Below are 26,840 nucleotides of genomic sequence, written 5' to 3'. Positions count from 1 at the left end.
TGTTTAGAGAAGGGGGTGGAGAGGGAGGAGAAGGGAGAGGGAGAAAGAGAGAGAGAGAAATAAAGAAAAAGAGAGAGAGAGAGAAACATCGATCAGGTGCTTTCTCATAAGCGTCCTACTGAGTATTGAACACACAGCCCAGGTATGTACCCTGACCGGAATTGAACCCGTAGCCTTCCCATCGAAGGGATGATGCTCCAACCAACTGAGCCACACCAGCCGGGGCTCTAATTACTTTCTTTCTTGAGATGATTGATTTCTCTCTCTCTCAGAAAAGATTGAAGATTGCGGGTCCACTTGCTTTAGGACTTTTAAAGACCAATTACTTTGATTTTTTTTGTAAAGGTGCCACTTCTTGCTTTCTTCATCCTACAGTTCCTGGGCAAAGGATTCTAAAATGGCACTAACAAAGATAATAGGGGACGACTGAAGCCCCTTGCCCCCGGCAGTAGTCCAACCAGCTTGCCTAGACTGAAGGGATGAAGTCATGCTCATGCCTGCTCATTCTATCTACCTGTCTAGGTGGACAACATTCCAGGAAGGAGTAGACCCTCCCCACCATAACTGGGAGCCCCTGCAGTTCGTGGTGGCTCATAGGACCACTGCCTCAGCTTCATCTTGGTGCAGAAGCTGGATGTGAAAACAACAACATCAGAAAAGATGGTCCTGTTCCTGTGAGTCATTTTCCTGATTGATCTAATTTACCTTGAAGGTTAATGTATTCTAAACTAATTCCGAGATTAATAACCACTTAAAGATATATGAAAGACATTTAGCTCTCTGTGAGCACTGTGTCATCACCTCGTTTATTGCCTCCTCAGTGACTTTGGGAGTCATTTGATGAGATTTAAGGGGGAATTTGATTGTCGAATATAGAGAGTGACAGGTGCGATGCATAAAGAGCTTTGGAACTTATTCTTGTTAATAATAAACACAGGCATGTAATTTGATTTTCAGTAATGGGATCTTTAGAAGCAAATATTTATTTTCAAGGTGGAAATCGTTTTTATTTATTGAAGGAGATAATTGAATATGCTGCTTTGCTAAAAGGGAAAGATTGCTTTTAGGATAAAAAGTGGCACATGGGTTTTTATTTCACCTCATTTAATTTACTTAATCGATTGCTGAGAGGTCCCTGCATGTGGGCATCTTAAGTAGTGGTTCACAGAGTGTTTTCTCTCCCTGTTTTCAATCACTTGAAACGTATTTACGAGTGTGATGTGGTTAAACTCATCTGGGCGCGCTTAAACGTGAGGTTTCCAATCCGAGGAACGGCAACATCATCCCCCCAAAACCTCTTTCTTTCTCCCTTCTAGTGTTTTTCCCTCAGCTTTTATTTACCTTCTTTTTCATTGTTGTTCTCCTGTTTCATTTATCTAACTCAGCTTCCAATGCCCAAGTTCAAAGTGAACATGGATCTGCAGTAAATGAGGTTGCAGCACAGGGGGAAAAAGTGTAGGGGAAGTACCATTAGGATTTACAGTTTTTGGAGTGGCACGGAATGAAAAAATAGCATTCCCCTTACCTCCACCTTGAGCTGTGATCTGGAGCTATTTGAAAAGAATAGAGTTGAATTTAGGCTTTTGAATAAATCACCATCATCAACACTACCGCCACCACCATCATCACCGTCCCCATCATCATCACCATCACCATCATCACCACCACCACCACCATCATCACCGTCACCATCATCATCACCATCACCATCATCACCATCACCACCACCATCATCACTGTCACCATCATCATTGCCATCACTACCATCATTATCCTCAGTTCACTATACTTGAGAAATTTCTAAGCACTTTCTCAGTATTGTCTCTTTTGCTATATAAGTCACTAACACAAGGAATGTGACTTTACCATCTCCCATTTTACAGAAAGGGAAGCTGATGTTTCCCATTTCCTTACAACTTTGCCTAAGATCCAAGTTACAACAAAAGGTGCCACATAGTGGCATATTCTCTCTGCAACCCAAGCAAATGCGTTCTTCCAGGGAACCCTCCCCAGTAAGAATGAACCTATAAGAAGAGTCCATTGTTTTATTTCCTGGTTGCACAGCTCAGGCAGTAGACTTTTGCTTTTGTGGCTCTGTTTACCTGAAGAGGGTAATGCCGGGACTGGAAAAACTAATGGGCCGAAGCTGGGCTTGCACTCTTGGTGTGTGATACAGCAAAGATGCGGGTGTTTCCCATAAGTCCCTTAAGTAGTAAGAAAGCCCACGGGGCACTTTCTGACTTGTCTACACCTATGAGGGATGGGCACAGAAGCTGTGGGGCCTGGTGGGTAGAAGAAGTGTCATGGGAAGACCCTAGCGACTCCTGTAAAACACTGAGACCTGGGACCCAGGAAAGGCAGCATTTGGATGCTGCTACCCGGAAGGCACTGATAGCCAGGAAGGACATTGGAGAGGGAGTGATAGCCACTGAGGAGGGAATGGCCACTCTGCTGGCTCAGTAAGGACACATTTCTCTCCTTCCTCATCATGTTCCAGCCCCCAACACCAGAAACATAACAGCCAAGGAGCGGGGGACTGGGGAGGTGTGAGGAACCATCCACATTCTTCCTCCACTCCAAACACCTCTGGTCTTAGTCTAGCATGTATTCAGAGAAGCGCACTTGGACTTGAATGTGAGACTGAGGTTTTAAATTGAACGGAACTAAATTTTAGTAACCAAAGTGACCAAGAGTTTTTGAATCCATGAAAAACTATTAAGAAACTTAGGAGGATGGTTTCAACCATTTGGATGAAGAGGTGGCTATGGGCAAAGACTAGTTTCCTGTTTATAGCTCCTTTCGAGGGTTGACTCCACCGTGAATTGTAAAGTGCTGTATATATGTAAACGCTGTTTCCCTGTCAAGGGCGATCCTATCAATTATCGGATGTCACTATATGCCAGGCAGTCTGCCAAATGTTTCCTTGACATAATGCACACAATGCCATATACACAAAGCATATTTGGATCCTGAAACATGATGACACAGTGAACCATCTTGACCTTACCTCCCCGCTTAAGAATTGTAGTAACATCTATATCACGAGACTTCTGGTATGTTCCTCTTTGTTCTCTTTTCCTTTGCCTAATTTATTTACCATCCTGATGATATATATATATTTTTTGCTCGTTATTCCCTTGACTAAAAATAAGGTGGATTTACTAATTGAAGTTGCTGAGGACAAGGGGCTCCAGTTGATATGTCTGTCTGTGGGAACAAGACTCTTACTAGAGTGTAAGCTTCATTCCGCCTGGAACATAGGATTTGTCTGCCTTCTTCTCTGTCACCACTGTCTCATTCGTTGCCTGTCACAGAGTTGGTACACACGCAAAAATGTGACGTGTGTCCCAAAGTGAGATGTCGATGGCTATGGGGACCATGACCGCCTTTAGGGAGCGTATTTTCGTGGTCTGCCTTTTTTTCTAATCTTCACACATATCCTGTATGTTAGTTTCCATTAATTCTGTTTTGCATATGAAAACATATGCAAAGAGAACTGGAGTCCTTTACTAAAGCTGCATACCGCTAGTAAGTGGCCAGGCTGGAACTGAAGCCAGCTCTATATCAGGTAACAAGGCTTGCTGTCTTCGCTTTATACCAACTTAACTTCATCCTCACTTCTCAGAGGGTCAGGGGCCAGACACTTCCCAGTAGCCCATTGGGGGACCCGAACGAGGCATAAGACTCCTGGCCCTGCCTTCCTGCCGAATTCCAGGCTCTCTGTTGCTGTCTTTGCACTGATGTAAATTGTATCTTTAATTGGTAACTTCTAAGAAATGATTTAAAGCAAAAGTTGCTCCCGGAGCTTGAAACTGCTCATTTACGTGCAGGCTTTGTTGCATAAACACCGATTGTACGGTGGGAGTTATGCTAAGAAAATGATTCATCCCCACAAGTTATTGATTCTCTCATGAGTCGGAAGAGGTTGGAACTGAGCAGAGCTATGACTGGTTTATGGGGAGGTGTCAATAAAGACTAGAAAGAAGACGTCTCCATAGTTGGACCCGTTTCGCTATCCCTTCTGCCACACTGAGCCCAGATGATTTTCACAGTTGATTCCATTACCTGATGTAGGTACCTACGTTCCAGCCCACTGTTCAGAAAGGCAGGCGTCATCCTCAACAAGAATAATCTATCACTGAGAAGAGCCTTTAAATTGTACTTATCGCCCCCAAAGTGTTATTTAAAAATGCTACGAGGTATCATATCCCTTCTTTCACAATGAATTATGAGTTCAGTTTCTTTTAAGCTTGAGCCTTTTTAATTGAAAATTATTGTTGCAGGGGTTTAAACATCTCTAGGTATCCTAATGTATTACTTCACCTCCTTGACTCTTTGCTGATTTTATATATATACACACATATATATGTATGTATACATATGTATTTATATTTATACATTATATTTGCATGTACTAATTGTGGGAATTTTATTTTATTGCTTGTTGTTTTCCTTACAGTTTTTGGTTGGTTAAATGGCTCAGTTGGGGTGCCTTACTTAAGGAAAAGGCAGTCTTGTTCTATGGAAACCAGATGCATCTCTTTTAAGGATGTGCTTTAGAGTCATTCTGGAGTTCCAGGGCCAGCATTTACTAGCCGTGTGCCATTGGGTGAAGCTTCACATCTCAAGTCTCAGTTTGCTCAACTGTGAAACGAAATAACTGTTCTTCATAGGGGGTTTCTGTGACAAAACGCAGGAGGGCTGACGCGTGGCTTGGCGCTGTGTTTGGCCAATAGCAAGCCTTCATCCAATGGCAGCCACTGCGGTTCTTGGTTTGGACTGGGAGTGCAGGCTACCTCCTGGGCATCAGAGCTCTTGAAAACATGAGCTCTAGTTCACTGGCAAAGTTCCCTTTTACATTATGAATCAGTTACCAAAAAGGATGGTGTGGGAGAGACCAAAAAAGAGTCCTATGCTGCAAGTTCTCTGGCCAAGAGCCGGCAGATAACTGGGGCCTACCACCAAAACTCTGAGTGACCTTGGAAGCAGTTTCTCGGGTGGCATTTGAGCCTTGAGGTCACTATAGTCAGCTGACAGCTTGACAGCCACCTTGTAGGACATCCTAAACTGGAACCATCCAGCTAAGCTGCTTGTGGGTTCCTAATTCTCAGAAATAGTGAGGAGTAATATGTGCTTATTATTTAAGTAACTGAGTTAGGGGGCTGTTTGTTACGCAGCAATAGGTATCTCACCACCTGTTACAAACTGTACCTCTGTTGTTGCTCTTGATGTTCCCAGCCCCCTTCACTGCTTTCTCTGTCCTTCTCCCTCTCTCTCCCTCCCCCATTCTCATTCTATAACACTTGGCACCTTCTAACATTTATTTAATCCAATAATAATGTCTATTGGCTATCTCTTTCCTTCTAAAATGTAATATTTACAAAGGTAGAGGTTTTGATCTGTGTTGTTAACTGCTGTATCCTTAGTGCCTGGTGAAAAGGAACTCAGTAAACGTGTGTTGAAAGAATAAATAAATGAACGTTAAAAGAGAAATGCAGTTGTCTTGCTCGATTATGGTTGAAAGGAAACTTTCATGTTCGTTTTTTTGTTTTGTTTTGTTTTGGTCTCAGCTCAGGTCTACCGTAGACTTGGGGCATTTCAGCAGATAAGGTTCAGAGAGCTGAGAGATAAGATTCCTGCTGTTTGAGAAAACATTTTTTAACATCATTAAAAATCGGATTCTTTTTCTACTTGGTTATAAACTTTGGTAAATTTGCCTGCTGGGAAAAGATGGATGAAATAAATGGCCTTCTGCTCAACTTATTTTCCCCTGAATTTAATTTCATCCATGCATAGCCTCAGTGTGAAGTTGCTTTAGGATTCCCTTGATAAGAAGCAATGCAGAAAAATGGCAGTGATCACAACGGGGGTGCATGGGACCCAAATAACTCTGGCCTTCCTTTATTTTTTTGTCTTTATTGGTTTCAGGTTTTCATCTCCTGTGCATTTCCAAAAGATACTGAATTTTTTCTGTCCCTCTTAGACACATTGCGTGTGCTCCAAGTGTTCCTTCTGCCTTTGCCACGAGAACTTTGCAGCTCTTGTGATTAAAGATGCAATTAAGACTTACAGCACAAGCCACACTGCAGTTAGGAAGAAGCTGTAACCTTGGTGGCAGATTTAAATGTTGAGCCCTCTTATCAGAATCAGAAATGGGATTTTCCTCTTTCAGTATGTGTCTGGAAAACCTTCTGTTACATGGTACTAACCAGAATCCCTGGAAATGGGAACTCAGTGTTCTGACAGCATTTCGTTTTGGGCTTATAATGGGTGATTTGGGGAATAATCTGTAGACGCCAGTGTACGCACGACGCAGGGCAAGTGAAGCTATTTTAGCGTGTTTACCAATGTGTGGTAGCATCTCTCCTCACTGGGTGCTTCGCCTTGGAAATCTGACGTTCACAGGCGAAATCTCTGAAATCCCCTGGGCCGCCTTGAGTTGCAGCAACTTAATGTGAAAAATACATTCCTTTGTCTCCGTGGGAAAGATCTAAGGTTGCTGCATTCTTTTTTTTTTTTTTTTTCCCATGGTCTGAAGACTTAATCACATGGACATTGTTCAGCAAGAAAATGGTCTCTTCCTCTCTACCCTATTAGCAACATTCTTTTGGTCTTAAGAAATATAAATATTGGAGCATACTCGTGAAAATGACAACCCACGCTGATCTATTAGTGCTCCAAAAGTGTGATAAAGGATGCTGTTAATTAACTCTTTTCGCCAGAATAATTGTAAGTGCGGCCTCATATTTTAGAGCCATTTGAACTGCCAGGGAAAGGTTAGTAGACTGGCCTGAGAGAGCTGGAAGTCAGACATCGTCAGTTTAATTAAATTCTATTAATATAGCCAAAACAGACTTGAGCCTTCAGTTCTGCAAAGGCTCTTAATGGAGAGAACTGCCGGTAGTTATAGCAGCAGCTGGGAGACAGGAGAGTTGCAGGTTTTTAACCCACAGCCAGCCTCCCTTCTGCATGTCATTACTGTCACATGGCCATGCAGCACATGTTAATCACACACATGCTGGGTTCCTGCATTGCTCTGGTGCTGGGGATAGGGCAGCACAGAACAGGTTCAAGGTCCCTCCTCATGGGATGCTTACATCCCGGTGTGGGGGCCAGACTCTAACACAGACAAACAGGATAATTGTGGCTGGTGAGAAATGCCGTGAAGGGAAAGAAGCAGGCAACAGGATAAAGAGAGTGTGGGAGGTACGGGAATAAACTCTAGACTGGGTGGTTGAACACCCACTCCGAGGAGGTTGCATGTAAGCTGAGACCTAAAGGGTGAGCTGGATGAAGAGATTGAGGCAGGGGTGGGGGATGATGGAATGGTTGGAGAAAGGCCCTGGGCTGGGAACAGGACCAGGGTTTCAGGAAGAGACAGATCGGGCCAGAGCCTGGGGCCTGTTGGCCAGGGTGGGTGTGGAAAGGTGAAGGGGCTGGCTAGCAGGAGTCTGGGCCAGTGGACAACGCTGCAGAGTCTGGATTTTGGGTTTTGTTTTAGGGCAGTGGGAAGCCATTATAGGGTCGTCATGTGACTTGATTTATATTATTTAAGTTGACTTTGGTGCTAGTGTTTGGAGAATGGACATAGAGGATCAAGAGGCAAAGTGGGAGGCCTCTTTAGGGAGCTAATGCATCATCACAATAATAAATGGTGCCCCCCCGCCCCCCCACAATATGGAAGTTGATGCCTGATAGCTGAGCGTGATTATCACAGTGGATGCAGCCCGTGGCCTGAGGCCTTTCACAGCTGGGCCCTCCATCCTTTTCCAGATTTCTTTTCTGCTACTTCTGACCATGAGTTGGTGAAGGCCGCTCAGTACTCTCTGGGCCACTACGTGCATTTCAGTCCCTCTCCTTTGTTCAGGTTACGGGTCCTGCCCGAAGTATTCCACCTGTCCATTGCCTAGGTCGTTCCCAGCCTTCAGGTTGGAGTTCAGCACTGCTTGCCCCATTGAACTCCTGGGGACCAGGCCAGCCTCTCACCTAGATCTGAATCTGGATTGATCATATTGCAACCCCCCTTCAACCAAAACCCGGGGATCGGGGATGCTCATTCAAGTTGGCCATTTCCGCAGCTCGCCCACTAGCTGCCTCATCGGGCATTTGGGAGGAATTGGGAGTTCATAAATGAAGTGCCCTGGAAGACTCAGAGAGCCGCTCGGCTCCAGAACCAGGCACCTCATGTTTCTTGTCTGCTGTCCTATAGCATTGGTTGTTCCCCTGACTGACGTTTGCATGGGGGATAATAACTGTGTTGCTATTATTTCTGTTTTGCAATTATGGAGGAAACTGAGGCACAGAGAAGTCAAGGAACGGGCCCAATGACACACAGCCAGTAAATAACCATCAATGACTAAACTGTATATAATGATAACTAGTAGCCTTGTTCTTAGCTCCCTGTGCTACCTGCCTTCTCCTAGGGCAACAGTGGGAGGGCTTGGGGAGCGATTCCATGTATGGAGAGTGTTTACTTGCTCCAGCTTTTCGTAAGGTGGGGGAATTATTACGATAGGTCCTCAGCATATGGTACCTCTTGTTATAACTCCTCTGGATCTGCTCCCTCCTCTTCCCCATCCTTATCGTACCCTGGGGGCTCTACCTTCCAAAGCTTTTCTTTTCTAAAGCAACTGATGTGGTCATCATGCACACGCAACATGGTCAGCAGTCCTTGTTAAAAAGGAGGAGTTGAATGTACCTAAGACGCAGTCCACTACCTGAGATGGGGAAGGCCCTTAGTCAACTTTCCCCGAGCAAACGAATGAAATTGGCCTTCTCCACCTCCGTTTACGCTCATTCTTCCTTGGGGTTGTTTCGTCTGTGACCTTGGTACCACCGTCCATACAGTCAACGAACTGGATCTCGGATTGAACTTCACACACACACACACACACACACACACACACAGTAACACATTGCATGTCCCCAAATCTTTCATTTGCTCAACTCAAGCATCCACAGACCAGCGTGTGTTTTCAAAAGTGACAGGCCTGTGGGGCAGGAGATTGTTTGAAGGCACGAAGATAGCTTTAATTTTCTCTCTCACACTGACGATATCTACCGAGAAGAATTAATTTGTGTTGCTATGAAATCCTGAAATCCTGCCTAAAATATATTTCCTCTAGCAGATGGTGGCTGCTGTCTCTCTATAAAGAGAGATGGGATGCCACTGACATACAGATGTGTTTAATGGGAAATACTAGGACTGAGATTGCCAACAGCTTGGGTACCTCTTTGGGTTGTCAAGGACAGAAAACCATCATAAATCAGCTTGAGCAAAAAAAAAATGAATTTATTGTGAGGATTCTGAGATATCACACACAACCTCAGGACAGAGGTGTGGCGATGCCTCAGGGGTACCTGGACTCAGAGACCCATACGTCAGGGACATGATTATCTTGCCCTTTTGTCCTCCTGCTCTCAGTAAATCTGGTTTAGTCTTGTCTTCCCTTTGCTGTCACCCAGGCCTCTCCCTCCTGGTCTCGGGGAGCTCCTCTGGGCTTCCCAGCTTCTGGGCCAGGACAGGTGCCCGCTTCCCCTTCTAAGTTCTAGCTCTCGGGTTCCCAAGGAGGTGCCCAAGGTGATCCCTTGCGGGTGTGGTCTGGATCAGGAGCAGTGACCCGGAGGATGGGTGGCTGTGACACTGCTGTCCCCATCACCGCCACACAGATGGAGTGAAGAAGAAACAGCTCCAGGAAGAGGCAGAGGAGCAGCTTGCAGATGGGGGCCAGAGCTGACATATGACACCAGGCAGTTTAAACAGGGAAGTGCTTACAAAAAATGTACTGGGTGGATCTAATTTGCATTGCTGTGAGGGTCCAAAGTCATACAAAACGATTACCTCTGATGGAAGAGGGCTGTTGTTTTCCCCATAAAGAGAAATGAAATGCTCCCTGTGCCCTGCTGGCATGAAGCGGGAAATGTTAGGACTGAAGTTTTGCGTGTCTAGAATGCTCACAACAAAACACCACCCTGGTTCTTTGGCTTGTTTCATGTGATAGAGAGCCGTCTGGATGGTAAATTTTCTGGATGTAACACAAAAGAAGTAAACAGAGTGAGGATTATTGTGTTTCACCCTTTCAGCCGTCCCAAGGGGCAGGTTTCATCATGATGCTCACTCTGCTGAGAAGGACATGGACACCCAGAGAGGTTCAGTCGCCCAGAGCAGGGAGCAGAGGAGCCGGGCTGCAAACCTCAACCTTTATCAGAACTTCCCAGTTAGTGTCCTGTGGACTAGGGGCTGCTCTGGTGTTGCCTTGGAAAGGTCTGGGATGGCCCGAGCTCTTGGGCTGGTCAGCCTCAGCCACAGCAGCCTCACGGGGGCTCCAAATCCCCCCACTTGACCTGTGTGCCACGCGAAGATTATCATCTTCCCTGTGCACCGTGGTGCTCAGATATCGGGAAAGATTTTCCGTACACTTTTGAATGTCAAAGAATGTCACGGAAAAAAATGAGTTTTCAGGTGCTAGGATTTGAATATTTAAGTGTAGCTTCGGTGTGTGCTAGCCCAATTCTGGGTACACAGAGCCGCAGACCCTCACCCCTCCACTCATCGTGACGAAGGCCCCGGTTTGTAAGGGGCCTTCCTGCGGGCCAGCCACTGAGCCAAGTGCCGACAACTACATTTGCTTTGCCACATTCTTGCCTTCTCTGATGAACTCTTGAATAAAAATTACGAGCATGAGAAAATACACCACTGAAAGAGACAGTCAACGATTTCACGTAGGGGTGGAACTCACGTGTGAGGAGATAGACGTTGTGGCTTGATATGATAGGGCTTATTAATATAAATGTGTTTAAAACATCAAAGAAAGCAAGGAGGGAATGACCTACTTAGAATGAGAAGAGAAGTGACAGGCACTTTTCCTTTTTCTTTGCTAAGGAAACCCTGTTTTATTCTGTGCTTAGCGCTGGGGAATAAATCAGGTCTTGGAAATTGGTTCTCTTCTGTCTGTGGCTGGGTGAGATGTCACAAAACACGAGGCTTCTCATGAAAGGTAATAAAAGGGCTTCTGAAAACCATTTTCCTCCCTGGATCATGGAGAAAGAAATGTCTTTTAAAAAATAAAAAAATAAAAATAAAAAAAAGGAGAGAGAAATGTGAGGGGAGTCCTTGTCCTCTCTTGCACTCTACCTTGAACTTGCTCACGGGAGTTTTCAAAGCTTGGGAGTCATGGCCGTTATCTTGTGTGGATGAAGCGGCAAACCAAAGACCACAAGTCCCGAATGCTGAGTATAGAGAGCAGAGGAAAAGAAGGAAGAGAGCCTGCCTGCTGGAAGGTATTTTTAGCCCACCTTCTATCCTATATAAACCCTGGAACCGGCTAGCGACCGATTTGTTATTTAAATAGATGGTGGATGGAGAGAAGTGGAAAGTTGGTTGGGTGTCTTTTCTTGTTTAAGATACCTATGCTCATGGATACAAACAACAGAAGAGTGGTTGCCAGGGCAGGAGGGGTGGGGGGAGGGTGACGAGGGTAAAGGGGGTCGAATACATCGTGACAGAAGGAGACTAGACTTCGGGTGGTGAACACACGATAGACTATACAGGTGTCGTATTATAAAGCTCTACACCTGACATGCGGGTACTGTTATTAGCCAGCTATACCCCAGTACACTTAATTAAGAGGCGTTAGAAAAGGAGTGAGACAAAATTGCTGCCTTTAAGGAAAAAAGGAACCGTTGGTGGGGTATTTGCTATTTGGTGAAAACATCATAACCGAAACAAGTGGGTTACTAAATAATAAGAGGCAGACATTTTAAAGATAAAATATTGAAAACACAACCATTGAAACAAAAATGCATCTGGAATATGAAATTTGGATATGGCTAAGATGAATAACGCAAAATATGTTAGTCTCCTGTAAGTAATTTCCAAAGAAAATTATCATCACTAATTTGGTACATAGGCTTTCTTTTTCTCCTGTTATTATTGCTGTTAACTTTTAAATTTCTTACAATACTTGTAACATGCTACTCATAATGTTTTACGACGTCCTTTTTCACTTACTGGTATGTCTTTGTGCACTCCGTGGGTCTCACGCAGTCTTGTTAAGGGGTACGTGATAGTCTCTAGTACAGGGGTGGCCAACACCAGGCCCGCGGGCCAAATCTGGCCCTCCACCTTGTTTTATCCAGCCTGGCGCCTTGCTTTTACCTGGTGGCAGCACCGAGCTCCTTGGCCCCTAGTTACGGAGTAGTTACATGTATACAGTCCTAAAGTTACATTCGGCCCTTTGAAGGCAACCGTGAGGCTGATGTGGCCCCCGATGAGAATGAGTTCGACACCCCTACACCCCTGGTCTAGTACATACCCCCTTCAGGGATAGCATTTGGCATTAGCTGTTAAAACTAAAGTGTTCAAAAGTTGTATCTTTAGGAATTATCCTATAAAATAAGTTCAAAACAATACCAAAAAAATGTGTGTAGCCTGGAACATTCATTGTAGCTTTGTGTTGACTGTGACAATGACAACCAGTTACGGATATCGAATAAGACTCTGAGTTCTCCATCACATCTTTAAGCGTTTATATTTTCCCGAGTGCAACTGCATACAAATACTGATGAACCTGAAGCCCACTTTTTTTCAACTGGCTTTTCTCACAACCATTTGGCTGTTGTATTTGCGGCATATTTGGTCACGTTGGTAACCAAGTGCTCTCACCAAGAAAGTGACATAAAATACCGAGTCACCTGTACGTCCCTGGTTTTCTTCTCCGTGATTGTTAACGGGCTAACGGACTGTGTGGTTTTAACAAATAGAACTTGAATGCAGAGATAGAAAATGATATTAGCCGTTCTCCTCAGAGGGATGTGCTTTAATTATACTTCACTCCTCAGGTTATTAACTGCATAACTACCTGCAAAGAACTTATAATCACTCTCTTATAAAATGAGTAAGTTTGCTTTTACAGATTGAATATCATTTTATAATTTACTTCAGAGACAAAAAGTGACTAGATGTAAAAATATAATTTTATGTTATTTATTCAAATATTACAGCCCCTGTCACATTGTTCAATAAGTATTTATTGAGTGCTTATTTTGTCCCAGGCGTTGTTCTAGGTGCTGGGGTTATGGTAGTAAAGAGACCAGACAAGGTTTTTATCCTAAGACAAATTGCTGTCCAGGGACAGAAGAGTTGAATGAAAATTCTGTGTGGATCGCCCAGCTGATACTGGGCGGGGCGGGGGCGGGGGGGGAGCGTGGGTATTGGCACTCGGGACCAACCTGGACATGACTAAATAGTTGACATTTCTTAACATTTTTTATTTTTTATTGAATTTCTCGGGGTAACATTGGTTCATAAAGTTATATAGCTTTCAGGTGTACAATTCTGTAACACATCACGTGGATATTGTATAGTGTGTTCACCACCCCAGGTCAAGCCTCCTTGCAACCCCATTATCCCCCCCATAATTAGCTTACGGTTTTGCTGAAATGAACATTCTTCCTTAAATAATTGAGAAGAATCAGTTGCCAAATCAAAATTCACAACTATTAGCTGAGTGATCGGTTAGACATTTCAAAACATGCTTGTAGTAATAGATGAATATTTGAAACTTCCGGTGGAATTTGTAGTGGGGTCATATTGAAATTTACTTAAAATCGACATTAAAAAAAATCAGTTATCAACTTTGTGGCTTCAAACAGCAGTTTTCCCCTCCCTGTTCTGTGGGCTCGCAGTTACTGCTGGGCTCTGCAGACACGGTTCTGCTCTGCTCCACATGCTGCTGGCTGGGCTCATCCAGGTGTTTGCATTGAGTTGGCAGGTCCCTGGGGGCTGCCCGCTCCCTGGGGGCTGCCCGCTCCCAGGGGGCCTCATTCACATCCCCCAACAGGTTATCTGGGGCTTGTTCCCATAAGCAAGAGTATTCCAACGGTCATGCTGATGAGGGATGGGAAAACAGGTGGTCTTATATACCCACCTGGCTGGGGCTAGAGGTTGATAGCCCCATTTTGGAGGACACCAGGAAGCCCTAAGTCTTCTTAAAACTCAGAAGCCGGGCAAGTACATGTCCTGTATTCTTTGGGTTAAAGCAAGTCAGGAGGCTGGCCAGCCACAGCTGAGAAGGAGCAGAAACAGACTCCATGTCTTGCTGAGAGAATTTGCAGAGAACATGTGGCCATCTTTAATCTCCCACATTATGTGCTATTCTGTTGTTTGCTGACAAACTGCTAGGGACTAAGTATAAAGCAGCACCTACACTTTACAATGTCTTGACCATAACGTGGTGTGGTTAAATTTGTCCGGAAGCCACACTAGACATCACTCAGACAGCACCATCGTGGAGCTGGGGATAGATTCTCTACTCGCCACATGGTGGTCCAGCACAATGTACCGTTTCAAATCAACTACACTCTCTTTTCATCTCAGATGGGTTCTACTAGTTTGTTCTTGCAGAAAGACACGTGAGCAGCAGATCACCAGGTGGCTTGGTTAATTTTTAATTGTCGTGTTTATTCCAGTGAAAAGTAGATGTGCCTGATGAGCTGAGAAAAATGAAGGTGACATGAAAATGGTGGCTTGAATTCTTACCGTCCTCGATTTACTCTCTTGGAGGACACATACTTGTCACGCTGGTGAGGGACTGCAAATCCCTCGGGTCATCTTATACCCTGGTGGTGGGCTTACCAATTCACAATCCAGTTTTGGAGGGCGCCTGGGAGATTTCTGTGACAGCTAACCATGTCATATTTTAACAGTCCTTTCCCGTTTCCTCCTATTGGGCATGGTGGGGGATCATTTCCCAAAGTTCGTTCCAAAGAACAGTAATTCCTGTAGAAGAAAGTCAACAAAGGGTTGTCATGGCCGACCCAGTCTGGGAGATACTGGGTACCTTGGCCTTCTTGTGAGATTTGCACACTGTCATCCCTTTAAAGGCTCTGGGAGCTGAGCGGTAGAACGATCCAAATAACTATGCATCACAGAGCACATTAAGCTTTCCCAACTCACATACAGGGCCTCCTTCACACTTCCCGATCCACACACCCCACGCACGTAACCCACTCACTCCCTATGCCCAGATTCCCAAGTGCTCCTCTGGGCAACTGCTGTAGAGGAATTTCTGTATCAAAATAGTGACTAGACTAGAAGATCTCTGGGAGCCTATGGGTCTGTTTCCTTAGCCCAAGCTAGTATTTTGAAATATTTCCCCCTTAGCGTCTACCTCTTGAATCACTGAATTTTGTCATATGTTTTAGTGACTAAATTGTTATAGTTTGTAAATTCCAGGATGGTATAAGCAGGCACTTGTGTTGGCAAATATTTCTTACTTTCAGTGTAAATATTGAAGTTAATTCATTACAGCTGGACCACACAAATCTCATCTAAAATCTTGTATGGTGACAGTTATTAGCTGTCCCCATCGAGTCCTGCCACTTCTCTTTGTGGCTGAGAAGTTAACATGGTTGTAAAAATGTGCTCGAGCTGGGTGATTTGTCACCTAGTTGGGCATTTAAAATACTAATTACAAAATGTAACGACTGTGTCCAATGGTGGGACACTGAATAGGAAACACTACTGAGCAATGTCTGGGAAGGTTGAGAGCCTCCTGGATGTTTTATTGTTGTGGTTGTTGTTGTTCTAGTCTCGGGACAGATCAGCGGTCTAAAAACACAGGACTCTTAGGAGCCACGTTTGGGGGTGTGTGTGTATGGAAAGTAATATCTTCATGGAAGGCAAGCTGTCCTCTGTGGGGCCCTCAGAGTAGGGGGAGCTGCTTCCAGTAGCTCAGATTGCTCATGTTTTTGAAACAGGCCAAGGAAACAAAGGCCAAACGAGATGTACAGTATCCCTTAACTCGGAAGACCTCTTTCCAAAACGGTAAGGCCGGTGACTGTGCACTGAGGCAACACCAAACTCTGACCTTCCATGGTACCAATCTGGGTTCTAACAGGATGTAAAAAAGTAAGTAGAACCGAGAGGCATACGTTAGTTAGCTTGGGAGTTTCGCCATGAGCAAAGGGTGTCCCTGAGAATAATTAACGAGAAAATTGTCACAAATTGATATTTGGGCCAAAAATACTTGTGAAACTGCCCATTACACAGTTTTTCCACCGCCCCAAATACTGTCTCCTTAGGGGCCAGCCCAGGGCAGCCTAGTGCAGGCAGTCAGTTTCTGAATCAGCATAATCAGCGAGCGTCTACTGGGACCTCGGTTGCAGCATAGCTATGCTTCACCACGTGCTGGAAGACAGTGTTAGAAATCAAGACTGTTCCCACCAGGATGCTGAGCTCTGCCCTCTAAATATTTGCCACTGGTTTTTTTTTTTTTTATCCTCACCTGTGGACATTTTTTCCCCCCATTGCTTTTAGAGAGGGAAGGGAAGGCAGAGAGGAAGGGAAAGAGGGGGACATCACTGTGAGAGAGAAACATCAATCAGTTGTCTTCTGTATGCACCCAGACCAGGGACTGGGCCCACAACCTAGGTGTGTGCCCTGACCAGGAATCAAACCTGTAACCTTTGGGCTATGGCACATTGCTTCAACCAACGGAGCCACACTGGCCAGGGTGCTCTCATTCTTTTATTTATCAATATTTATGGTATGTTGTCATGTCAACAGCCCTGTGTTTGACATCAGGTAGGAAACTAAACATACACGGCTTCGGGGCTCGTGGGACGTACTGCGTGGTGCCCACCCTGAGAAATTTTCCATTTGCAAATCAATTTGAAATACGAGAGAAGAAAAGATGTAAATCATGCTGCTGTGTTATGTTTCTCTCTTGTAAAGACGTGCTTAGCATGAGCATCATAGTTCAGTTTGTACTGTTTTCCCTGCAATTTATTTCCAAGTTAATACCCAATCATGGGCTCTTTGAATTAAGTTCTCATAGATTTTAATCTCACTCTACCTGGTGTTTTTGATAAGAGGGAGGCCTTCCTGAAAACCAAGATTAACCATGTTTCCTGGGGGACACGTAATCAGCTCTTAAAGACACAGTTGGGGGGCGGGTGGCAGGGAAGGGGCACTGAAGACCTTGCTGCTCTGTGTGGTTCCAGCTCAGAAGCAGCGGCATCTCCAGGGAGTTTATTAGACATGCAGAAGCTCAGATGCTGGCCCAGACTTACTGAATCAGAATCTGCATTTTCGTGTGAGCCCCGCGTGATTGGAATGTACACAAAAGTGTGAGAAGCGCAGCTCTAGAAGTCTTTCCTGCCTTCCTCTCCCCACCTCACCTCCCGCTGTCTCTAGCTGGCTTAGTTGCTTGTGTTACCATAAGCCACACTGGGCGCTCAGCATTGTCGCTGTACCTGTTTATTTCACCCCCTGCAGTCTCCTTGAGAGGTGGGGCCTCTGGTCATTAGTTTACCCTGAGCAATTAGCACTGTGGCAAATACACGTTGTGAGCTCTCAATAATTACTGGTTGGTTGATGGCGTGGATCTGAATTGCCCATCATCATTAGCTCTGTTGGACCCCAAATTGAGCTGGATGTTTCCAACAGGGCGAGCAGATTCTCACAAAGCTCCTCAGAGACATAGGAAATGTTAGAACACAGGGACCTGATGAATGACCATCTTTTTAATAATGCATTAGAGCAGCAATTTTCAACCTTTTTCATCTCATGGCACACACAAACTAATTACTAATATTCTGTGACTCACACAAAAATATATTGTTTGCCAGTCAGGCTAAAAAATAGGTATAATCTTGATGGACTTACAAAAAAAATAATAGTAATTACCCACCCTTTTTATTCCAAAGTGACTTAAAAAAATCAGGTATCTATACTTGCATGTAAGGATTTCAGGTACCAAGATTAACCAATCAGACTCAACTTTATTATATGCTGTGACCCATAAGATGCAACTCTATAATATGACCTATATATTTATGGTTGTGGCAGGGCATTCACACCAGACGGCTGTTGTGTTGGCTGTTGTCATTTTCTAATTTGACAGTCTAAGGGGAAAGAGGTCAGTGCCCCTGACGGAATCGTCAGGTATCACATGTTATACAAACTCTTGCAGCACACCGGTGTGCCGCCGAACCCTGGCTGAAAATCACTGCGTTAGAGAAAGGAGGAAGCATGGGACCAGGGTGAGCACACAGGTTTCCCTTCTTCCCAGACCGAGGCTTGAACCCTGGCTGTCTTCCCTCCCAGCTCTGTGACATTGGACTAGATTTGTTGATCCTCAGTTTCCCTAGCTGTCAAGGGGAAGTCGTAATAAGATTATGTCTTAGCTTGGATTCCCTTGTAAGCAAAACCTGATACAAGCCCCTGGGTGGAGGTAGTTTATGTGGGGGGGTAGATCCTGGGTGTCCAGAATGAGGTTGTGGAAAGAGAGAGCGGAGGACTAAGAAAAGTCTTTGCAAGCATCTTTGATCAAGGACCTCCTGAGAAGGGTAAGGACTGCCTCCCCAAAGTGTCCACTGGCAGGATGGGAGCCATTGGTTAAAGGACGTCCCAGCAGCCTTCACTGTTTTGCAGCGGCTTGTGCTGAGTATGCTCCCACGAGGCAGAAGCAAAGCTGTGCTGTGCTTGAGGTTGGACTCTGTATGCGCCCGATGAACCTGAGCTTATGGAGAGCTGGCCACCGCAGCTGCAGGTGAAATCAGAAGCCAAGGGGATATGACACGGAGCACAGCAATATCTGTTACAGGTTGCCATGAGGACCCAATAAGATCATGCTCACAAAGCCAGGTGTACAGTCAGCGCTCAGAAAATGCCAGCCGCACACCTGCCCAAGGACGCTTGGGGCAGCCTGAGTTCCACGCCCCTATTTCTGAGAAGGTCAGACAATGCTACTGACTCTTTCCCAGCCTTGCCTGCATTCTCTCTCCTCTCTCTTCCCCTCACTGCAGAGTCTCCAAATTAAGAAAAATGTTTGCTGGGGTCTCTGTAAGAAGCGGGCTTGATCAGATTTGGGAAATGTGGTCAAAATTCCGAGAATACGTGGTTATAGATCCTTTCCAGCCCTCCTTCCAACCTACCATTTTTACCTCACTGCCAAGAGAAGATGCAATCAATATAGATATAGATGTAATATGTGGGGGGTGTGTGTCCCCGTTCAAGCCAGCCTTTTTTTTTTCTTCCACAGAAAATGGTTGAGGTCAGGGCCCACGTGTACTCTTCCAGATCTCACTCTGTGAATTGCAATCCATCCTGCCGTTAGAAATGTGTCACCGTGCACACCACGAGTTAACCAGGCAGTTGGAATTCCTACTCAGAGCCAAACACCTCCCAGCCAAGCCCCAACACGCTTGCCAAATTGTTTTGCCTCTTTTATTGTCAGAAGTTATTGGGCCTCCTATTGTTGTGCTTCCCTGTAATATTTTAGGCATATGAACCAAAGATCCTAGTGTTGTTAATGTACAAAAAAATGGAAGTCAGGGAGTCATGCAACAGCCATTCATCATGGGCTTTGGCGCAGTGTCTTGAAAGTGTAAGGAAACTAAGAGCGATGACTGAGTAGTCAGACGCCTGGAGGTTCTGGGAAATGGAATTGAGGAAAAGACAAGCCCTCTGTAATCTGTGAGGCGCCGCAGCCTGGTACTCGATTTCCAAAGAAGCCTCTTCTCTAGCAAGACTTCTACTTTGGAACCTATGTCAAAGATGTCTTTTTTTTTAAAGTTTGATAATTGCTGAAATTGTATTCACTTAACAATCATAAGACAATGTTTAATGACAATAAGACCATTGATTTCTCTGTGAGGGTTAATTTTATTTACAAGGATTCTATAAGTATATTCTAATATTGGTATTTGGTGTTTGGGAGTAGGGTTGTTAAACTAGTGGATGAGATATAAACCTGGAATTATTTATTATTTCTAGGTAGAAAGAGCCTTCTTAAGAATGAAACTAATACATAACATATAATATATAAGCGAAGCAGAACCTTGAGATAGATGACATAATTTAAGGCCCTGGATACAGCCATGCCTGAAGCTTATTATTTCCTACTGCATGAGCCAATATATTCTAGTTTTTTCTTGGGCCATTTTGAGCCAGGTCTCAGTTTCTTCTCCTGGAGTTCTCATTAGTACATTTTCCCAGCACATAACCTGCTCTTGTAATTTTAAACACATAAGTTATCTAGTTCAGTCTGAAAAGTCAAATTTCCAGGGGGAGAAAAGTATTGTATGTGTGCGGCCAGAACATGTACTTTCATCATTTAAAAATCTGCCTGAAATATTAATTTAATTAAGAGACATATTGTTTGCCAATATTTAAAATGTTAGTATATGCTTTGTAGGGTAATGTAATGCAAGCAGAATCAAGGTTATCACTTAACCTTGTAAATTTGTCAGTTTTTAAAAAATATTTTAACTATCTCCCTTCCTACCTGTTTTCCATAGACACGGCCATATTACAGAAATGATTTAAGGTACCAGGGGGGAAAAATACCCCCACAAGATAGCAAAACCGAAAAGTCTGTGGTAGAGACTAAGGCGAGAAAAAAAGAAGCAAAAACCTTAGACCACACTGATATACACACTTACTCAATTATTATCGATCTATACCTTTATTCAGATTTGTAGCTGAGGTGCCAGTTTGCCTCTGAGCTTCCAGCAGGTCATGACAAAATTGAAACCAATCACTTACCTTAAAATAAAAATTACCCAACACTGAGGAATTTGTACATCTCTCTTATACTAAGAGGATGCAGAAAGTTCCATGTGAAAACCTGGGTTCTTATAAAACAAGAGAACATGGCATCATAAATCTAATTTAGTACACCGCTTTGTGGGGGGAGCCAGGGGCAAGAGAGCATGCAATGGGAGGAGATGACATCCCGCAGAGGAATTATGTCGCCACAATTCAGGAAGAACTCTTGAATTTCTTGAAGACCTGGAAGAGCAGATCGACCAACTGTGAGTCATGCTTGTCTTGGCTGAATATTTTTAATAACTAGGCTTATTTTAGTAAATAGGTTTGCAAATAAACTATAATCTATTTTAACAAGTGGGGTGGTAATAGCCTATAATCCCCATTTCTTTAGAAGCCTGAATATACCTGCACTATCTTCAGAAATTCTAGCAAAGACACAGTATTTATAAAACACACTACAATGTTATCATGGGAATTTTAATGTCCCTGGAGGCAAAGCCCCCATCTGCTGTATGTCTAGGTGCTTCTGAAGTCATCTCTAAAAAGGTGATACTTGAAAACAGAACGCTTGCTCAACAGGGTCATTTACATTTCGCAGATGCTGTTCAGGGGAGGCCACTGGGCAGAGAGACACAAGGTCAGGCCATAGCGAAACAGAGAGGTGGAATCTAGTTATCAGCGTGCACTGAGCATATTTTATTCGGCGTAGTTTTCCTCTGAAAACTGAGAAAAGCAAGCGCGAGCATGTGTAAACAATTTCTTGCATGGCCTTCTCCTGAACATACAGACTGCTGGTAGGCTGCACACGTCTGACCTAGGTATGCTTTTCTCTTGGCGGGGGGGAGAGGAGGAAAAAGAGGGTGGTGTGTAGTCTCAGGTGTGGATAGTGAGACATAATTAAGTGGTGGTATGTAGGCATAAACATCGTCCCTAAAAGAGAATGTTGGGAATTGTCGGGGCTTCACTTTGTAGTGCATCCTTAACATACCAGATTAACGATGGCTGTCTGGGGTGTTGGTGCGCCGGGTGATAGGGTTAGCCGTGCGGTTGTGGCGATGGGTTGAATGAACTCCGATGGGTGGAAGTTGAAATTGGGTGGCAGGTGGAATGTTGGTTTGGCAGCATATGACCCTGCAGGGGAGGGTGTGTGTGTGGTTCAAGAATAATATTTTGGAAAGACAAAAGATCTTCATTTTTCATACAAATATAAAATGAAGATGTGTCAAAGGTTTGATTTGACTTACTAATTAACAATGGGACAAAGTTAGAACGCGTTCAAAAGAGAATGCGGAGAACAGCAAATACACATCCCATCAGAAGTGCTGAAATGAATTTGCCTGATGGACACAAAACCGGTCAGTACCCAGAGAGCAATTGTGGACTGCGTGCCCTGGACACAGTGGACGCCTCTGGGCAGGAATCATTTATATGACTTTCAGTCTTTAGCTCAAAGACAATAAAAGGTGCAAATAACTCACATAGGTCACCTACTTTGGTTCCTACCTTAAAATCTTGTACAACTTCTCTTGACGATGCCTCAGCATAAAATGCAATTTGTATGGCAAAATTTGGCTTGTTATCATATTCAGAATAAATTGCAACTCCTTAGCCTGGCCACAAAGTCCTTATGATATGCATCCTTCCTACCTCCCTGATCTTATTTCTGATACCTTCCTCCTCCTTACTCCGCCACAGCCCACCACTCACTTTCTTTCTTTTTCTTGAACTTGTGAGAAGCTGCCCAAAGTATAACATTTGTGTTTCCAGCTTCGTTGAGATACAAGTGACATAGAACCTTGTGTAAGTTTAAGGTGTGCAACATGAGGATTTGATACATGTGTGCATTGCTAAAGAATCACCACAGTAGAATTAGTTGACACCTGTATCACTTCACATAGTTATTATGTGTGTGTACACAGAGTTATTGTGTACCGTGTTGTTAACCATAGTCACCGCGCTGGGCGTTACATCCGCAACACTTACTCCTCTTATAAATGGAAGTTTGTGCTCTTTAAGCAACATCTATTCATTTTCCCCGCCCCAAACTCCTGGCAACCACTATTCTACTCTGTTTCTATGAGATTGGTTTTTTTAGATTCCGCATGTAAGTGGTATCATACACTATTTGTCTTTGTCTGACTTATCTTACTTAGCATAATGCTCTAAAAGTGCATATATATTATTGCAAATGGTGGGGTTTCCTTTTTTTCTCCTGGCTGAATTATATTCCATGTGTGTGTGTGTGTGTGTGTGTGTGTGTGTGTGTGTGTGGCATCTTTATCCATTTATCTGCCGATGGACACTCACATTGTTTCCGTTCTTGGCTACTGTGAATAATGCCTCAGTGAACAAGGGAGTGTGGCTATCTCTTCGAGATCCTGATTGCGTTTCCTTTGGATATATACCCAGGTATGTACCGTTTTTCATGGTAGCTGTAAAAATGGACATTCCCACCAACAGGGCACAAGGGTTCCCTTTTCTCCCCATCCTCATCAAAACGCACTATCCCTTGTCTTTTTGGTAATAGCCATTCTAACAGATGTGAGTTAATATCTCACTGTGGGTTTTATTTGCATTTCTCTCATGAGTAGAGATGTTGAGCACTTTTTCATGTACTCATTGCCCATTTGTATGCATTCTTGGAAAAAAAGTCTATTTGCATGCTTTGCCCATTTTTTAATTGGGTTGTTTGCTTTTTTGCTATTCAGTTGTACGAGCTCCTTATGTATTTTGGATATTAACCCCTTATATGGCTTGCAAATATTTTTTCCCATTCCATTGGTTGCTTTTCCATTTTGCTGACTGTTTCTTCTGCTGTGCAGAAGCTGTTTAGTTTGATACAGCCCCACTTGTTAAGTTTTGCTTTTGTTGCTTGTGCTTTTGGTGTCATATATTAAAAAATCATTGCCAAAACCAACATCAAGCAGTTCTTTTCCCTATGTTGTCTTCTAGGAGTTTTACAATTGCAAATTTTGTGTTTAAGTCTTTAACTTATTTTGAGTAAGTTTTTGTGAGTGGTGTAAGATATGGGTCCAGTATCATTTTTCTACCTGTGATTATACAGTTTTCCCAGCACTACCATTTATTGGAGAGATTGTCCTTGCCCCAGTGAGTGCTCTTGGCCCCCTGGTCAAATATTAGTTGATTGTATATGCAGGGGTTTGTTTCTGAGCTCTGGATTCTATTTCATTGACCTATGTGTCTGTTTTTATGCCACAGCCATACTGTACTGATTACTATAGCTTTGGAATATAGTTTGAAATCAGGACTCATGATGCCCTCAGCTTTGTTCTTCTTTCTCAGTATTGCTTTGGGTATTTGGGGTCTTCTCTGGTTCCACAGGAATTTTAGGACTGTTTTTTCTATTTCTGTGAAAATGCTATTGGAATATTGACAGGAATTGCAATGAGTCTATAGGTGGCTTTGAGTAATATGGACATTTTAACGATATTAATTCTTCTAACCCATGAACACAGGGTATCTTTCCATTTATTTGTGACTCCTTCAGATTCTTTAATTAAACTCTTACAGTTTTCAGTGTACAGATCTTTCACCTCCCTGGTTAAATTTATAATTAAGTATTTAATTTCTTATGCTGTTGGAAATGAAATTATTTCCTTTATTTCTTTTTTAGATATTTCACTGTTAGTGTATAGAAACATATCTGATTTCTGTATGTTGATTCTGTATCTTGCAACTTTACTAAATTTGTTAATTAGCCATAGCAGTTTTTGGTGGAGATTTTAGGATTTTCTATACATAAGATCATATCATCCACAAACAGAGACAATTTTATTTCTTTCTTTCGAGTCTGGATGCCTTTTATGTTTCTTGCCTGACTGGGCCAGGCCCTGTGCCCAGGGACACAGTTTGAACAAATGGGTTTTTTCAGAATTACAGCTTTTGATCACTAGGGTAAGTTATTTTGGACAATAGTTATCAAAAGGTTTCTAAGAGGGGTTGCAATTTGCTGAAAACTCAAAAGGGATATGGGACAAGGGATAGCAGTTTACTATTTGGGAATAATATTTTCAGGCCACACCTAAACAAAGGATTTGAACGGAGAGCATAAAAGAAAGAATTTGAAGACAGAAATATGTTGCATTAAAGCAGATCTTGGCTCTAAAAGTTGAAATTAAATATAATGTTCTTAAAAGGATATTTTAGGTAAAGGTAAACTTTTAGACTTGAAATATCTGAATTATATCACCTTTTCTGTTTGTAAACTCTTAACTTCATAATAATACTTAAATCCGATGGAACACAAATGTGCATTTTAACTTACATAAAGTTGATTTTATAGACACATGTTTTATTAGATTTTTCTATGAGGAATATGATGATTGAATTGCTTCTGGATTCTTTATCTTAGCACCTGTTTAGACAGACATAAGTAAAGAATTTTGTCAATAGGAATTTATTAGCCCAATTAATTTCTAGTTCTGTAGCACTTTTTTCCCTCCAAGAGAAAATGCATATATCCACGCAACACGGATCTGCTCTGACAAATTAGCATTTCTCCTTTGTTCCCAGCTCACAGTAAGAAAGATGTAATCAGGTATTACCCACACTTGTTCTTCCAATAGAGTGTAATTTTAATGTCTTGCAATTTGAAGTCTTAAAAAAGAAATCACACCAAAGCAAATCAGTCCTTTCAAAACCCAGTAATAGAACTTGCCATGAAGGTCAAAGTTATCTGGGAAAGAGAGAGCTAATTCATGTGTGTAAATGAAAAGTGAGGGATAAAGGGTAATGGGAAAAAAATCAATAAAAAATAAACTATTAAAAAAAAGAAAAGTGGGCTGTGGGCTACTACTTGGGCTTAGAGAAATAGTGACTTTTGGCTTCTAGGTTTTTTAGACTATTAAATAAATCAGCCTGGAGAATGCATTATTTTGTTCAAACCATACTTGGGTAGCAACACAGCAACCAAGCCAAGACTGACTTTGCAGTGTCAGTCAAGTCTATAATTCTTCGGTTTGGCTATCTTCAAATGCTTGAAAAACAATACTCTTAAACATTGTTGGGATCGTGGCTACTGTGTCGTCAGCAACAAGAATTTGGCCCTTGTCAAATAGGGGGTGATGGCCTGCGCCTCTTCTGAGAGGCTTAGGGGGCAGTGGTTGTCTATTGCTACCTAATATGTTCCCCCAGAACAGTGGCTGAACACAGCAGCAGGCATTTCTTACATCATGTGGTTTCTTGAGTCAGGACCTTAGGAGCGGCTGAGCTGGTGGTTCCGGCTCAGGGTCTCTGTTGAGGTGGCCGTCATGCTGTCAGCTGGGGCTGCACCACTGGAAGGCTCTACTGGGGCTGGGGGACCCACTTCCAGGAAGGCTCCCTCATGCGTTGCTGGTTGTTGGCAGGAGGCTTCAGTTCCTCAATACGAGGATCTCTCTGCAGGCTGCTCACGTGTTCTTGTGATATTACAGCTGGCTTCCCCCGGAGCAAGTGATGCAAGACAGCAAAATGGTAGTCAGAGTATCTCTGACGACCTAGCTTGGAAGTCACACTGTCTTTTCTGCCCTATTCGGTGTCAGAGAGTGTGACGTACCAGAGGCAGGGAATCACTGAGGACCTAGGAGGCTGGCTACCAGCGGTTCCTTGTGAAATGAATGACCATATTTTGCCATGTATAATGTACACTCTTGGCCCACATTTTTGAGGAAAAAATAAAGATGCTTATTATATATGGGTATAGTGATCACATACCATGGATATAATAATGGCTTTAATAATCCCATGTATAATGTGCACAAAAATGTGGGTGTGCATTATATATGGCAAAATACGGTATAAGGCATGTCACAATTTTGAGGATTCTTACATTGGTAATACAGAAACAAATAAGTAAGTGCACCCCAGAAGAAATGTGGTATTTAGGTATTTAAGAGTAAACTGGCTATTACCACAAGATAAGTTTTTAATTGATCTTGAAATGCACCAACCCTAGACCAAATAGAAACAATGATTGGTTCTGTATTAATGTGCTGGCTCAGAAAAACAAATATCTAATTCTGGCAGGGAGAGTAAAAGAGAAAAGAATCCATCTAGTTTTCTCTGGAATGCATTGGCAAATGTGTACTTGCCTGCATTCTCAATTGGTGAGCATCCAAGAAACTATTCAATTTTCTAGAAATATGGTAGATTACTGTTAGAACCCAATTCTCAACGCTATTGTGTATGACTGGATGGGTGCAAAATTTCCCTACATTTAACCTTTGAAAATATATTTTCTGAAGCATTTAATATGCAGTTTGTTGAATTATCCACAGGTAATGTG

At 43.2% G+C, this 26,840-nt stretch overlaps 1 protein-coding gene across 1 annotated transcript in view; it reads left to right on the top strand.

Moving 5' to 3' along the window:
- Nucleotides 1–550: 550 nt before the first annotated feature.
- DOK5 (docking protein 5) overlaps nt 551–26,840 on the top strand; it is a 232,362-nt gene continuing 206,072 nt past the window's right edge. Inside the window, exon 1 of the mRNA XM_053926002.2 lies at nt 551–674. The gene's annotated coding sequence lies outside the window, so the exon portion shown is untranslated. The remainder of the gene's footprint in view (nt 675–26,840) is intronic.

This window comes from Desmodus rotundus, chromosome 6 (genome assembly GCF_022682495.2).
Source record: "Desmodus rotundus isolate HL8 chromosome 6, HLdesRot8A.1, whole genome shotgun sequence".
NCBI lineage: Eukaryota > Metazoa > Chordata > Mammalia > Chiroptera > Phyllostomidae > Desmodus > Desmodus rotundus.
The sequence above is the reverse complement of the archived record's forward strand: the minus strand, read 5'-3'. Positions and strand labels throughout refer to the sequence as shown.